General features: G+C 42.5%; 1 non-coding gene across 1 annotated transcript; it reads left to right on the forward strand.

The window, feature by feature from the left end:
- The first annotated feature begins 213 nt into the window (after window positions 1–213).
- On the forward strand, window positions 214–340 carry LOC127209727 (small nucleolar RNA SNORA17). Its single transcript, XR_007833238.1, has one exon. It is a non-coding gene; the product is annotated as a small nucleolar RNA SNORA17 (small nucleolar RNA).
- The last annotated feature ends 12,271 nt before the right edge of the window (window positions 341–12,611 follow it).

Raw genomic sequence — 12,611 nt, forward strand, 5'->3', positions numbered from 1 at the left:
TGTATTAGTTGCCTTTCTACTGCTGAGAGAAAGTACCTGAGAAAATACACTTGAAAAGTAAGATAGGTTTATTTTGACTCCTAGTTTGTGAGGTTTCAGTCCAGGGTCAGTTGCCTGTTGCTTTTGAGCTTGTGTTAGAGGAAGGTATCATGGTGGAAACATGTGGTGGACGTGGTTTGTTTATGGTCGCTGGGGAAGAAAAAGGTCAGAGACACCTCCCCTAGAAGCAGTGCAGGTGTGGCTGCTGTGTCCCATGTGCACCAGTAGGTGGCAGAGAGGGGAGAGCCTATCTCTATGCTCAGTGCTCTGACCTGTTCTGAAAGATTAGTAGCCTAATACTCCCTTTGAAAAAGTGAGCCTTAGATGACCCAGGCACCAGGGAGCCTTGCACCTTGCCTGGCGATGACCCTGGTGATGGGGGTGTGGGTGAGTCAGCCTTGAGTGTGTGAGCACGGGAGAACTGGCCTCATCACGTATCTTCAGTGTGGTGACAAAGGCAAGGGAGAGATGCCTCACCTTCACCCCTTGCCACCCATGGCGGGCAGGAGGGCTAGCCCCGAGATCGTCAGGGCGGGAGAGCTGTCCTTGCCCCTCACCTGCTGCAGCACTCAGGAGAGCAGGCCCTGCACCTCACCTGTGCAGCATAGCAGAGCTGGCCGTGGATGTGGGAGTTGTAGCTGAGCTGGCCCTGAGGGAGAAAGTGTAGGAGATCTGGCTTCGTACGTTTGGCACTGGGTGGTGGTGACAGTGAGGGAAAGATTCCCCTCCCCTACTTTTTGCATTCACCACCTGCAGTGGGCAGGTGAGAGAGCTGCCTGATGGGGTCATGAGAGCAGGAAAGCCTTTTCTGCCCCTTGCCTACAGCACTCAGGAGAGCAGGCCCTACACCTGGGCAACACAATAGAGCTGACCTTATGGCAATGTTCACGTGAGCTGGCTCTGAGGGTGTGAGCATGAGAGAGCTTGCCCCTCAAGTTGTCTACCATTGCTGCAGAGAAAGAGATGCCTTTTCCAACTCTCACCCCTTGCCATCTAGAGCAGGGGGAAAAGCTGGCCCCAATGTCAGGAGAGTGGGAGAATTGGCCATGTCCCACACCAGATGCAACACTTGGGCATCTGCACCTCACCTGCCCAGCAGAGCTGGCCCTGGTTGCAGGGGTTGCTGGTAAGCCAGCCGAGGGTGCGAGAGTGGGAGAGCTGGTGGGCTGACTGGCTAGATACTTTTCAGGCCGAGATCCAGAGCTTTGAATTGCCCCACCCAACACCTACCTCATCAACGAATGTAACTGTTAGTGTTTGTTACGTATTTCTTAGAGAGCATGAAATAATGGCAGCACATTAACAAATATGTAAAAACTCCACATTGGGATCTTGCAGGAAAATCTTATAACTACTCATATGGCCAGAGGCTATATCAAGAAAAGTACTGATATGCTCGATTAGCCCCAAATGCACATGCCCAGCTGTTGGTAAGACTTCTTCATCAAGAAAATTATTCAAGAAGCCATAGAATGTGATGGCTATTCACTATGTTTTGTAGAAATCAAAGCAGAGTCCAGTGTCATCACAGAAGTCATTTGTGCACAATATAAACGTTGGCAACATTGTACCATGACTTCTTAGGAGAAGATTGTAAAGTCACAACAAAATTATTTGGGTAACAATTGTAAAATATAACTCAAATATTTTACACGCAAAGTGTGTCAAGTAATTTAGAGAACAGCTATTGTCAGTTTTGTGGATTATAAAATACATGTTTCCGTAAGCAAACTCTCAGGTTGTATTTTTGCCATGTAAATTATATAACTAAAGGAGAATTTCATAAGTATGGGTTGAATTAAAAAGAAATGAAGGTAAAAATAGAGGGGCCAAATGCATGACAGATGCCTGCATAAATTATAAGACGACATAACAGATTCCTTGGTGGCTGTGTTGCTTAAACATTGACATTATAAAACAAGAGGGTTGTGGCACACAATGTGGGAACAATAATTAAAACAACATGTTATATTATGTGTTATGTTTTGAAATTCAGTAGAAATGATTTTAAAAACATCACAAAAGTGAGAAGGAGCTAAGATAAATCAGACATTATGATACAGTGATTCTAGAATGAAGTCATGTTTCACAATGTCATGTTATACTTGATAATGTATTAAGGATTTGTCAACTAGAAAAACAAGTTAAAACTTTTTTATGTCACATAATCCAGTTCTATAATGAAAATGTTTAATATTATAAAAATAATTTTTTAGATTTATTTTTATTGTTTTTAAATTATGTGTGAACATGTGTGTCTATGTGAGGGGGTTACACACATGAGTGAGGCGCCATGAGGCTAGATGAGGGTACCAAATCTAGGGCTGGAGGCTCCAGACAGTGTGAGCCTTGCCCTGTGGGTGCTGGGAGCTAAGCACAGGTCCTCTGGAAGAGCAGTATATGCTCTTAACCAGCCATTTCCCCAGTTCTTATAGAAATATTCTTGATACTATCAAATTTTAACTATGTTTTAAGAACTAACCAAATGTCTTTTCACCTTCACGAAATACTAGATTATGTTTAGAACACACTAAACATAAAATAAAAAATTACCAAATATGCAATAAGTCATTTGATTGAGAGTGTTATTGAAAACTAAATTAGAGGCCGAGATTGTTGGCACTTGCCTGAAATTCTAGTACAGAGTCCACGGAGGACTAGAAAGTCCAAATTCAAGTCTAGCCTGGCCTAGCAGATGAGTGGAAACCACACGTTAAGAGCTAGCATGGGCTCGATAGCAACACTTTTTTCTTGGAAACCAAAACCAAAAACCAAACTGAATAAACAAAAGGCTAACTGGAACTAAAGTGTTGTGTGCCCTGTTAGAAACTATAAATCTCTCTCTTATTTAGCTTACTGGATGTTTATGAGATTGCTGTACATAGCATCTTAACACTCATTTTTAAAAAAATTAATTAGTCAGTTGGTCACTTTTCATCCTGGTCCCCATGCCTTCTTTCCTCCCAGTTCCACTCTCCTTCCCTCTTCACCCTCCTCTCTCCTCTATCCCTCAGAAAAACGGAGACCCCTCTCCCCACCCCCGCAGCTCATCCGGTTAAATCAGCATTGACTTTGTCCTCTTTTCCCGTGAGAACAAAATCACTGCAGTTACATGAAGTTTCTGATTGAACTTGAAAGATGCCCAGAGTAGGCATAACAGGCAGGACTGCACCATGCAGCCTCAGTTATTGCATATAATGTTGGGATACTTACGTGGCTCCGAGTTTATGTTTAACTGTCTCAATATCAGTTGCCAGTGGGGAATATGTCCTCAACTCCAAGAATGAGAATGCATGATGTCAGGTGCAATTTCATATGAAATATTGTCCAATCCAGTGGTCATTCCCATGCAATGAGACTCAGTGCAAACAGATGGAGGTCCCTGGCTAAGTAAGGCTCCATTGTAAATGTCGGCTTTAAGGTGGTGCGAAAGCCATTTACACACAAGTAGAACCACACTCCAAAATTTGACCCTTCTCCAGGATAACAGTGTGTGCAACACGATGCTCTCTGTGACACTGGAAAACAGTGAGGAGCTGTAGCTTCAAGTCAGCCAATGTCTGTGAGAAAAAAATAGCAAGTACCACACAGTGTTCTGGGTTGCTAAGGGAGAGTGTTCAGTAGGTCAGGTGCAGGAAATGGACTTTCAAACTCTTATAACTACAACATTTGATGGGGTTGTCAGTGGACTATCCCAGCATAAGACGAGGAGCATCTGTAAGTATTGAAATTGCTGCAATGAATTTGTCAAGAAACGTGCTATTTTATTATTTCTTTGCAAGTTATCTTATAACAAATTACATGATACCCTTCATGTTGTGGCTACAATTTTGAATTATTTGATGGTCAATATTTGACTTGTGAATTTTACAAAATGTCCTTCTGTTTTACAGTTGTTATAATGGAGAAATAAATGCCACATAATCTTAGAAATGTTCACAGGAGGAAGAGATGCTCTCTGCTGGATGCCCTGCACGGAACAGTGGAAAGCTGTTCTTATTGATGGATGTTCCCTGCTCACCAATCAAGTCCGAAGAGGGGAATTTCATCTCTAAGAAGACTTGGCTCTGGCCTCTCAGAAGTTTCTGGCCTTGTGTGGAGTTAGTTGCTTCCCTCTTTCTTTCCAAGTTATGTGACTAGTAGCCCAAAGCCCAATATTTTTACTTTAAAACAAACAACAGTGTGAAACCTCCTTACCTTTCAGCAAATAAACAGGAGAGGACGGGAGCTTCCAGCACACTGTTAGGGTTATCTAGAGAATTCTATGCTGTCCCTCATCCTGTGGGGGGTGTGTGTGTGTGTGTGTGTGTGTGTGTTTCCCCGTTCCCTCCATCCCCGTGTCATCCGTGTCTGCATCTACCCACCCCCCCAACCCCCCTCATATCTTCAACAGCACATAGGGCCAAGTAGCTTTACAAAGCATGCTGGCATTAGTGTTGGAGCTGAAGGACAGACATTGGTCAGGCCGACTAGCACCTGTCTGCTCTCCAAGTCAGCAAAAACATATAACCTGACGGTGTCTTCAGATACACAAATACATTTCTCACAAACGCCTTGAACTGTACTAACACAAAACGTTTTTAGAAATAAAATTTCAAACACACGGAGGCTATTTGAGGATAAAAGAAAGGTCGCTTATGAGTCAGGGATGATGGGCGGGGAGGACCACAGGCGTTTGGCAATGGGCATCTGTAGATCTCATTAGAAGTTGGAAGCGCCTTAAAGAAAGAAGTCACCTAAAGTGAGAGCGTCTGGCTGAGCTTGAGTGAGCAAGGGGATCTGAGGGAGAAGGAGGGCTGGTGCTGTGCCCACAGAGGGCATGGAGGGCACAGAGCCCTGGCCTAGCTATTGCTCTCATTAGAAGCAGTTGAAAGTGTGAATATGGAGAAAGCAGTACAGCTAGCCTTTAAAACCCTTTCTCAAGCCCTAAAATATCCCTGTGCATTTGAAAGCCGTGTGGGTGGGTGAGTGTGTGTGTGTGCGTGCGTGCACGTGTGTGCGTGTTTATGTGTGTGTGTCTGTGTGAGTCTGTGTTGGTGTGTGTGCATGTGTGCATACGTACATGTGAGCGAGTGTGTGTGTGTTTATGTGTGTGTCTGAGTCTGTTAGCGTGTGTGAATGTGTGCACTGCACATATGTGCATGTATGCGAGTGTGTGTGTGTGTGTGTTCCAGAGACAGAAAGACGCAGGAATCAATGATAGACTAGCCAGCCCTGGTGTTGATTGGCTTGTGGCTCACCTTGCCTTTACCCTGGGTACGTTCCTTTTTATAAGTAATGGATTTCTTGATCCTACAGTAATGGAGGGCCTGGTTTAATAAGCTTGTTTGGTGCATTTGGTTCTTTTCCTATAGCTATACCTTAAAATGGTATCACCTAGATACTTACGTGCCACTGGAAAAGTGCTGAAATAGACCTGACCCCATCAATAAAATGTAAATTGAATAAAACAGCGGTCCAGACTAAAGTTTTTCTACAAAACAGCAAGTATTTATTTTTGTATGTATTTTCTTGTGTCTTACTTTGGGGGTAGTTAATGGAGATCAAACCTTAGGCCTCTGCCTTGTTAGTCAAGTGCTGTACAACCAGATGACAGTCCAGCCCTTGATGTGGTTTACAGAGAAATTAAGAATTTGAATTAAGACCGATGTGCAAAAAGGATTAATCATAAAACCATATTTTAAACAATTTCTGTTATTTCTCTTTGCAGTTTATGTGACTAAATTTGATGATCAAATTTCAAGTAAGTATGAAACTGATACAAATAAACCAAGTAAACAAGGAGCACAAAGTAACTTCTCAGTGCCAAAGGAGGAGAAAAAGGCACTGTCCAGTATATAGCTAAGTTTTTCTTAGATATATCACTGCAGTCCCAGATTTCTAAATCTGAAGAATTTGGGTTTTTTTTTGGAAGACATCATAATTTTGGAAGACATAATTTTATAAAATGCTATGTGATTTGTCTAGCAGAACTCGTCTAGTTTTGAGTTAAAATATGAGAATGCTGTTACATATTTAATCTTAGCACTCAGGAGGTAGTGGCGAATGCACTCTGATCTTGAGGCCAGCCTGGTCTAGAGAGTGAGTTCCAGCACAGTCAGGGCTACACAGAGGCATCCCGTCTCAGAAAATAAAACAACAAAACAAAACAAACAAAAAAGTTAAAAAAAAGGAGTTTGGCAAATATTAAAGATAAAATAAAAAGTCACATAGAGGCTGGATGATTTCCCGTAATCAAATAGGGATCACCAGAGTGGAGCTTCTGTGCCCCAGCATGCCCTATACGGCACCCTGGCTAAACTATCAAGAGAGAGCACAAAGGCCCATGAGTTAGCCCAGTTATTCAATGGGAGATACATAATAGTAATAGTAAAACTCCATCTTTTATGATTAAATTAATGAAGTAAAGAAAATAATTTTAATATTATCTATGTTAAATGGAGAAACATGCTCACCTCACAATATTAAAATCCATTCCTTAAACTGAGTAAGCCGAGGAGGCGACCATTACTATTTAATGTCATTACTATTTAATGGAACACTTGCAATGTCAGCAATAGCTATATGTGATGAAAACAGAATTGAAAGGAAAAACATGAACAGCGATGTTCTTATTAAAATACAGGGTATAAATGAAGAAAAACCCAAGGAAATTATATCAAGAAACCAACATTATAACTAACATTAATTTTTCAGAAAAATTTTAGGTCTCAAGGTATTGCAATGAGTTTCGGCCTGGCCATCACTTTATTACCCACATAAAGATGAAGGTCTTTAGCATATGGTATCGATCTTGGGACTGAGGATGAGGAAGGACACAGGCACAGTGATGTACCTGTGTGGCTCAGAGCTTCACTTCCACCTCTTGAAACTATGTAAACTTCATGGAACACTCTTATTTGAATTACACCCTGTGCTATTAGACACTAGAATGGCTCCTCCAGCTTGCTTCTTGGGCCTGTTTGCTTGGAAAAAGTTTCTCCAGACCTTTACTTTGAGATAAAGTCTATCTTTATTGCTAAGATGTGTTTCTTGTATGTAGCAGATTGATGGATCCTGCTTTTCGTCCATTCTATTAGCCTGTGTCTTTTTATGGGGAATTGAGTCCATTGATGTTGACAGATTAATGACCAATGGTTGCTAATTCCTGTTATTTTGGTGGTGGTAGAGTGTATGTGGTGTGTGTGTTTCCCTTCTTTTGCTTTTGCTGATGTGGGGTTATTTATTTCTTGTGTTTTCCTCGGTGTAGCTAGCCTCCTTGGGTTGTAGTTTTCCTTCTAGTATCTTCTGTAGAGCTGGATTTGTGGATAGATATAGTTTAAGGTTTTTTTTTTTTTTTTTTTTTTTTTTTTTGTGTGTGTGTGTGTGTGTGTGTGTGTGTGTGTGTGTGTGTGTGATATCTTGCTTTCTCCATCTATGATGATTAAAAGTTCTGCTGGGTATAGCAGTCGGAGCTGACATCTGTGCTCTCTTAGGGTCTGTAAGGTATCTGCCCAGGCCTTTCTTGCTTTTAGAGTCTCAGTTAAGAAGTGAGGTATAATTCTTCTGATAGGTCTGCCTTTATATGTGACTTGGCCTTTTTCCTTACAGCTTTTAATATTATTTCTTTGTTCTATAATTTAGTGTTTTTATTATATGGCAGGAGGCTTTTCTTTTCTGGTCCAATCTGTTTGATGTTCTGCAAGCTTCTTGTATGATTTTAGGCATCTTTTTCTTTAGGTTGGGGGAAGTTTTCTTTTACAATTTTGTTGAAAATATTTCTGGTTTTGGAACCGAGAGTCTTCTTCTATTCCTATTATTCTTAGGTTTGGTCTTTTCATAGTGTCTCAGATTTCTTTGATGTTTTGTCTCAGGAACTGTTTAGATTTAACATTTTCTTTTATTGATGTATCGATCTCTTCTATTGTATCTTCCTTTTTTTTTTGAGTGCTGCATCTCTGCTCTAGATTCCATGGCCTTCCACCCAGCTTTGTGTTGTAACCGCGCCGTTTCCCTTCATGAAATTTGAGAGGTGACATATTGACATTGTTCTATTTAGTTCCATTTCCTCTTGAGTGGGCAAGCTTAACCTGTTTCTCAATTTAGCCAGAGCAAAGGAAGGAGAATTCTGAGTGGCTGTGAGACAGGGGCTGGGCCTACGTCCTCCTCCTGAGAATGGGCCTGACTTTCTTTCCTACTTTGCCAAGACATTGGTGCTTTTTCCGGGTTCTCTCTAAGCACCGGTTCTTTCTCCATTGCTACCACGACTCCTTCTATTGTATCTTCTATGCCTGAGATTCTCTCTTTCATTTCTAGTGGTCTATTGGTGATGCTTGTGTTTGTAGTTCCTGTTTTCTTCCCTAGGGTTTTCACCTCCAGGATTGCCTCTGATTGTGTTTCTTTATTACTTCTATTTATATTTATATTTTTAGATCTTGAATAATTTTATTCGTTTCCTTCTCCCATTTGTATTTTCCTGTATTTCTCTAAGGGATTTATTTTCCTCTTTCAAGGCCTCTGCCTTGTCATAACATGAGATTTAAAATTATTTTCTTGCACTTCAGGTGTGGTTTGGGTATCCAAGACTTGCTGAAGTAGGATGGCTGGGTTCTTGAGGTGCCATGTGGCCCTGAGTTTTATTGCTTGTGTTCTTACACTGACCTCTAACCATCTAGTTGACCCTAGTGTTAGTAAGTCTGTTGGAGCCTGAGGGTAGTAGGCCTCTAGGATTGTAAGTATAACTGCTAGTCCTAGACGGTAGCAGGCTTCTAGTTTTCCTGGGTAGAAGCCAGATTCCTGAGATACAGGGAGAATTGGTAGTCCCTGATGGCCGCCAGTCTCTGGGATTGCAGGTGGAGATGAGGCCTAGGAAATGGAGCATACCCAGGATCTGGAGCATAGTGCATGCTGGGGGATGGAGCTTGGAGGGCTCAGGGCAGACCTTACCTCTATAGCCAGGCTCTAGTAGGCCAGGAATTGGGGGAGGCGTCTTATCTGCTCTTCCCTGATGGTTGCCAGTCCCCAGGATTACCAGTGGAGATCGGACCCAGAAATGGAGCATGCTGGGGAGATGGAGCATGGCAAGGTGTGGAGGCAGGAACCTAGCATGGCTGTCCTTTGAGAGGCTCCACTCAGCAACTGAATGAAACAGAAGCTGAGACTCACAGACAAACATTTGTCAGAGTATAGGGAGCCTTGTGGAAGAGTTGGGGGAAGGATACAAGGACCCAGAGAGGACAAGAGCTCCACAAGAAGACCGACAGTGCCAATGAACCTGGTACCAAGGGGGCTTGCAGAGACTGAAGCACCAACCTAGGACCATGCATGAACTGGACCTAGACCCCCTACACATATGTACCAAATAGGCATCTTGGTCTTCCTGTGAGTTCCCAGGAAAAGGAAGTGGGAACTGTCTCTGACAAGGTCTCTGTTGTATGCTCTTTTGATCACATTCCCCATGACACAGTGAAAGAGGATGACTAGTTCAGTTCTGACGCAACTGGATGTGTTGAGGTGGCTTAGTATGGGAAGGGCTTCCCTTTTTTCAGGGGTAGGGGAGGGAGGATAAGGGAAAGAGGGAGGGAGGGAGGGTAGGGACCAGGAGGAGAAAAGGGAGGGGGCTAGGGCTGGGATGTAAAGTGAATAACTAAATAAGGTATTTAAAAAAATAAATTATATCCTATGCAAGGTGTCTATTACTCATTGGAACAAAATAGAAATTTTATAGCTAGAAAATAACTTCCCAGATTTGAGGACACTGAAGAGATCACAGTTAATGTGGAAGGCTTGGTGTGGGCTTGCCTGTCTTCTGAAGTAACTCAAGATATTTTTCTCCCTAACAAACCAGGCAATAGCCTGCATGGAGTAAGAACTGGTGACTGTGATTCATCTTAAGTGGACAGAGGCTGTACTTTATAACCTTCGAGCCCTCAAAAGGTTTCAGGCTTCTGGCCTACCCTGGACCTTCCAGTCTCTTATCTGGACTAGCTGACTTTCTGGCAAATCTTCTCTCAGACTCCATCACGGGTTGTGTAGGGCTGCCTGTATGGTGTCTGTGGCCTTGCCCATGGGATCTGTCCTCAAGATGGCCGTAGGGGTGTCCAGAAATCCACCTTCACTCCTGCTTCTCAGCTTCACACAAGGGACTTTAAATACAGACTTCTAAGAAGTTCTGTAGAGTAAACAGCAATAAGACAACAGAAAAATATAATTTTATACAGTGATATAAAGGTGAAAAATATATGTTCAGGCCACTACATTAGACCTATATGAAAAGACTGTTCAAATGTCAAGAACACAATTTAGGCAACTCTGAAGAATAGTTAAAAAAAAAAAAAAAAAAAAAAAGAAAGAAAGAAATAAGCATGTGGCAAGATATAGCTTTGCTCAAAATTGAGTATTTGGATCCTCAGCCCACACCTCATGCTGGTCAAGAACTCTACAGTAAGCCCGTGATTTCCCTGCCGAAGCCTCCTGGGGAGCTGACTTTACAGTTCTAGGTCACAAGATCTGGCCTGAGAGTTTGAAATCTAGAGTAGCATTTGTGTAGCTTTTTTTTTTTTAAACTGTTTAAACACCATGAGTTATTCACTACAGTAAAGGGCACGGAGGCAGTGGGCTGCTTTATAAGACACAGTTATGTGCAGGTTCTGCATTAGAAGTTGCTAGAGTTCTTTTGGAGATTAGACTCACAAACTGACCCAGGAAAATCCCATGACTTAAGTATTCTTCTCTGTGCCCCAGAATTCTAATTCTGGGAATCCATTCATAATAATGAGGTCCTGACAAGCCTCTGGGAGCCACAGGGGAAGGACAGGCAAGGTTAGGCCCCTTTCAGTGCCACTGTGGGAGTACATGCATGCCTGCATCTATCTATCTTAACTAGACTTTCAGTAAATATATGGTTAAGCTAAGAGTTTAGAAGAAACAAAAATGTGGTTGAAGCTATTATGTTAATGTATTTCTACAGAGGAAAATGTAAAAAAAATATGTATATATTTAAACTCAGTTTAAAGGGTAGAAAGTAGGATATGTCCCAAACACTAAAAAGAAAAAAGATGAAGAGGAAGAAAAGGCAAATTACAACGGTGTCACAAAGAAACAGCACATGACTATTCCATGACAGGCAGGCAGGGAGGGGGCCGATTTAGGTACAAAGGAACAGTGAACAGAACAAAAAGTGAGTAATACAGAACAGAACGTTTGTGTGATGCCACAGCATAAAAATGCACTCACAGAAGGGCAATGGCAGAGTTTGGAAGAAAATGTAGAGAAATATAAATAGTACTTAATGTTCTTAGGTTCCTTTTTTTTCTATAAAATGGCTGAATGCAAAATTGGAGAGCATGGATTACTCAGATTATGCCCGTGCCCACAAATAACCCAATGGGAACGATCATAGCTCGTTTGTGTGAAAGGCAAACACACCTGATTCTGTAAAACTGAGGCAGTCCTAAAAGCGTCTGCATGTGCCGGCTGCGTTAGCCTGGCAGGGCAGACCTGGTGCCTTGCATTTGCCAGTGGACATCTGTGCACCCAGCCAGAGAAGCAGCACGGTGGTGCAAGCTGTGAGGCCACCAGCCTTTGGAAGCCCACATCTGGGGTGGTGAGCAGATGCACAGGCAGCCGAGAACACTTACTTTTCTTTGCCATCCTGGCAACTGCATCTTAGCTCTCAGAGTGGGGCTGTGGGGCTCCAGAGTGCTTTTTGAAGAATTATTAATTCAAGGTCTCCAAAAGTGCTTACATAGTGATGAATCAACCTGACACACTGGCAACAATAACTAGGACAACAACGGCCACAGTGACGTCACCACCAACAGTGACGTCACCACCACCACCCAAAACAACAACAATACCAAGACTACAACAACCATCACCACCACCACTACCACCTCCACCATTACCATACCAACACAACTACCACCACCACCACCAGTACCACCAAACCCATCTCAACATAAGAGGGAAAGTTCTGAGAACATGACAGAATTCTGTTAGTGTACGGGAAGATAAAGTTAGTCTTTTTTATTTTTTTGTATTTTGCTAATGTGTGTGTGCGCTTCATGTGCACATTTGTGTACCTGTTCACATGCATGCCATCCTGTGGATGCACATGTTTGTGTGAGCATGCACATGCAGGCCAGAGGACAGCCTCAACTGTCCTCCTCAGCAATCCCAGTCACCTTGTTTGGACAAGGTCTGTCGTTGGCCTGGAGATCACCAATTAAGCCGGCAGCCAGTGAGCCCCAGGAATCCTCCTGTCACTGAAATCAGAAGGTCACATTACCAGTGCCCCACCTTTTCACATGAGTTCCGGAAATGGAATCGAGATTTTTTTTTTTAAATTGAAAATAGAATTATTTTCTCAGATATATCCAGATTATACTTTCCCCTCTCTCTCCATTCCTCTCAGCTCCTATGCACCTCTCTTCCCATCAGGATCTACTTCCTCTCTGTCCCTCATTTGAAAATAACAGGCTTCTAAGAGATAACAACCAACCACGACAAAATAAATTACAACATGATGAAGGAAAAACCTATCATATTGAAGTTCAACTCAACAACCCAAGAGGAGGAAAAGAGTCCCAGGA

Source organism: Acomys russatus, chromosome 26, assembly GCF_903995435.1.
Source record: "Acomys russatus chromosome 26, mAcoRus1.1, whole genome shotgun sequence".
Taxonomy (NCBI): Eukaryota; Metazoa; Chordata; class Mammalia; order Rodentia; family Muridae; genus Acomys; species Acomys russatus.